Raw genomic sequence first — 4536 nt, forward strand, 5'->3', positions numbered from 1 at the left:
AACACGTTCTAACTCCTAAGTTATCAAAAACTGGAGCTTGCTCAGTGGTGATTGACTGCAAAATATGACACTGTAGGTACCCCTCTATCACCATTTTTGGACACACACAAGCGTAATAAGAACTACCTAAAATGCCAGAAGCCATCTTTGGGAAAAATCTATTTGACGTGTATTTAAATTTTTCATTTTGGCCTGGCCTGTCTTACTATTGTAATCTAATAATAACCATGTAATTCTATATTAATATATAAACAATAGTCCCACAATTGGCTATTGTCTGGTAGGTGCAGCTTATACTCCAAACATCATCAACAACTTTACAACAGTTGTCAAACATCAGTCAATCCAACCTGTCTTTTACGTCATGTCCGCCATGCTGCTAATCTTTGAACTAACTACAGTCCACATGTTGTTCATGTGAAATCATTGTAAATCATTCATAAAAGATGGCTGCTGAGAGCTGGCACGCTTGTGAAGTCGACTTCAGATCTGGAACAAAGTGAGTTATGGAAATGTGTTGACTGCATGCTGGCTTCCAGAGAAAAGGGGAATTGGACCTCAATCAAAGTAATGAGAAGATTTTACAGTTTTTTTTCAAGTGAACAAAAGCTATAAAGTTCTCTGCCTGCTCGTGAAGCTGAGCAGACTATATGCAAAGAAAACAAAAATCAGCTAGATTTGAATAGTATCAAAAAACTTCTGACATACTGTAACTGTTTAACATTAAACTGATAAACTCACAGCTGCTGTGTGTATATCTCTGACCTCAGCAGAACCTCTGTGTCCTCCTGTGGGCTCCAGATCTTGATGCTTCTCCATGGAGCAATTGTGTGGATTCCAGCCTGCTCATGCTTTGGCTAGTTTTAAATATACCTGCTCACAGGGACTGTGTGTCACAGCGCCAGATGGCAAAATAAAATCTGCACTTAAGATTATTCTCTGTAAAACTGTCATATTCTTTAATGGAGCTCAATAAATGAGACTCGACACTAGATGATACTTTATATGTTACACCTGTAGTATTGTTAGTGTCTCTAAAATGAAGACCATATTCCCCATACATGCCAAACTTTCTTTAGAGTTTAGCATACCTTTTAGCATACTTTCATGCACAAAGACTTTAACATAATTACAACTGTCCTCACAAGACAAATGAAAGCACTCATCTCTCTCAATTTTGTGGCTGTGTAATCATCAAATATGATCAGTAAAAAATTACATTGGTCATTTGTTTGAAAAGACCTGTGTTTATGTTCAGTAGCATTAGCATTCAGAATACCTAGCTATACCTAGCTGGGGTTTAGCTTTAGCGAGGGAGAGATTACAGTGGCTGCGAAATGTGCAAAAAATATGTAAACGGCCGTGCCTGAAATAAATATCTGAACTACAACAAAGTTGTGTTTGTAACATCATTGTTGTGTGATAACAAAATAAGGTATAAAGCTAGCAGAATATTCTCAGTATGTAATTTTGCTTGACAATAGATTGAGATTTTGCAATATTAAAATAATTTCACACTAACTGAAGTTTATGTTCGACAGCTATGGTTTGAATAGACTAATAATACATAGTGAGCTGCTACTTTGAGCAATCACACTGAATAACAGTCCATCAGGATGATATTGATTGTTTTTACATAGCCCTATTATAATAGAAGCAAAAATGCTTTGTAAGGAATGCTTAATTTTGGTTATTGAAGGATTGTGACCAAGATATGTACTGATATGGATGTTGGACAGTTGAGAATATTTGTCAGTATCCCAAACTATGTAATGTGTGTTGATTCATTTCATTCATGATTAATTTAGAATCAGCATCACCACTGTGGGAACAGAATACAGGTGACCCTGGCCCCTCCTGTTTACTTACTGAAAACACTATATCAGTGAAGGCTATTTAACACTTATTATAACAAAATAAAATATCACATACAGCACCTTTAATTTACCTATTAACCACCATGTTTCTAGAGTAGCACAGAAGGGACGCACTGGGTGAAACCAAAAGTCAGAGTTGATTTTGTCAGTAGCTACCTTTTCCTAAACCAAACCAAACTGCAACCTCAGCAAGCCTTATTTTGAAAGTGTAACCAGACATTGCATATTCATTATTGCTAAGTTGACCGTGGAATGAGCATGCGTTGAAAACGTGACACTACCACGCCCATGTGAGGCAAAACGTGACACTACCATGGTGGAAAGGTGTGTATATTACACGTTTAGGTGTCCAAAGCAATGGACAAAGGACTTTTTTGAACATGCAGATTCCAATGGGAAGGTGGAAGGTGGTTTAATTGTATCCATGCTCAGAACCTTTCTCTGCATGGTACCACTTAAAAATTTATTTTTCTTTTTACATAACAGCAACTTTACAGTCATTTTCTGTGTGTCGCATCATTCCAGGCCAGCAGCTCAATCTTAATTGTTTAAATTTGACCATTCCTACAGGAACCGCCTCAACAAGTAACATTTACAAGTAGTGTAGAGTGAGTTATTGAAAAGCATCACCTCTGCACACAATGAAACATGTAGCTTGAAGTTCTCTTTATTCAATTAATATCAAAAACAGTACAGATGGAGAAACACACACTTTGTTATGGAACGCACAACACAAACACAATTTCATTTTAATTTATGTGTTTCTACATGTGTAGACCCTTTCTGGTGACAAAAAGGCTTCATTCTTTAGATACGGTACCTGTCGTCATGTTTTTGAGATGCAGGTTTATTACCTGCAGAATAGATCAGTCAGTATGAGAGGACAGTCGTTGATGCCATTATAGCAAGACCCATATGTAGCCTGTAAACACATTATAAGAAAATGCAGCAGTGCGTCAACCCTTTTACACCAATGACAGCAACTTAATAGCACTACACAGAAGCGGAAAAAGAACAAAAGTAGAAGAAAACAAGGACAATCCTTCCATTTTCATGCATGACTCTGTGCCACTGAGGCATTATGATTTGACAAACCATTTGCATGTGCTTGTAGCAGGGAGTTGTCCTCATATTAAGATGTTCACAACCTGCTAACTTTCTCATCAAGGCTCTGGTTGCCATTAATCTTTGATTGTTCGTCTGGATAAACAGCAGATGCAGAGTCCCTGGCCTGTGCCCAGTGGTCAGGCGGAGCTTGGAAAATCCAAGTCTGTATTATTTACAGCTCTGAGATCCAGCGTGCACACACAGCAACAGACTGTCTGATGCATCTGAATGATTCATTTGTTGTTTGAAGGCTGTAGCCGCACTGTTGCTGTTGTTTCTGCAAAATAAATCTACCGAATATACAATACAGCAACCTATGGAGATGCTCTACAGGCAGTGAACACATTACTGTAGGGATATCTAGCTATCTAGGGGTCTAATTCTGGATGCATGCTCACAGAACTGCTGATACCACCTTTCTTGTTCAGTCACACCAGCAAACCACGGTTTTAAAATGTCAAAGGGCTGTTATCAAATTCAGACTTGGAGCATTTTAAATCCCTCTGCCTTAACAAGCTGATTACTGGTGTCATTTGCGCCCTGTATAATTACCTCCCTGTCAAACACCCTGCTCCTTCCCTCTCATTTCTCTTTTATTATTGTGTTGTTTTTCCGTCTGCTCCTCTCACACAAGCTCGCATGGCCTTCTGAAAGATTAAGGCCGAAATAATTCCTCGGTCTACCAGCTTTGCAAATTGGTCATGTCACCAAGCACTTCACATGGTACTGAGTCAGCAGGAGGCTGTGAGAGGCACATTCGAACCTGCGGAACCCAGGTTTCCAATTATGAATCAACGTCGCCCCCTTTGTAGTCCTGGAAGCGCACAAGCAGCCTCAGAGGGATGCAATTACATATGCTCAGTATCGACTCAGTTAATGTTTGGTAGATTAACTGGAAGGGTTGCAGTTGTTAGGAGGAAGGCTCCTTCCCTGTTAGAACTTCAATGTGAATGACCTTGTGTTCTTTTGAAAGCATTTAATGAGCAACTGTCAGTTCCTTAAGTCAACTGAGACATTCCAGTCGAAGGAGATTGTCTTAGGTAGAAGAAACAGTTATCTAAATGCTGTCGGAGAAAGCTGCACTTTAGTCAAATAGTGCCAGAAAATACAGCCATACTGCACTGAGATACACTAGATTTTGTTTTCTTACTCTGTTGGCTTCCAGAGAGTATAGAACACAAATACAGCAATCATTACAGAAACATTCGTCCAAGCTGCTCTCAGAGGAAACAATATCTACATATAGAGAACACTCTCCGAGCATTTTGGTGTTGAATATACTGCATGTTGCTCCGATGCTGAAAGCCAAAGGAATAGATTCAACATGAACCTGCATCACTTGATGAAAATGGACTAAAACACGATCATCATCCTATCGATTGCAAACAATTTCCAAAGCTTTTCCAAATAAGGATGGGATAAGGCAGTGGTTCCCAACCCTGGGGCTACTTGCCTTCTTTCTTTTAAGGGGTGAGAAGAAAATGTAAAATATATACACAGTAACTGTACTTTCAGACCAAAAGCGTACAAAGCGTACTGTAGGAGATTGTCC

The sequence above is a fragment of the Morone saxatilis genome, unplaced genomic scaffold (genome assembly GCF_004916995.1).
Source record: "Morone saxatilis isolate NCDOM2014 unplaced genomic scaffold, NCSU_SB_2.0 Contig1, whole genome shotgun sequence".
NCBI classification, from domain to species: Eukaryota; Metazoa; Chordata; class Actinopteri; family Moronidae; genus Morone; species Morone saxatilis.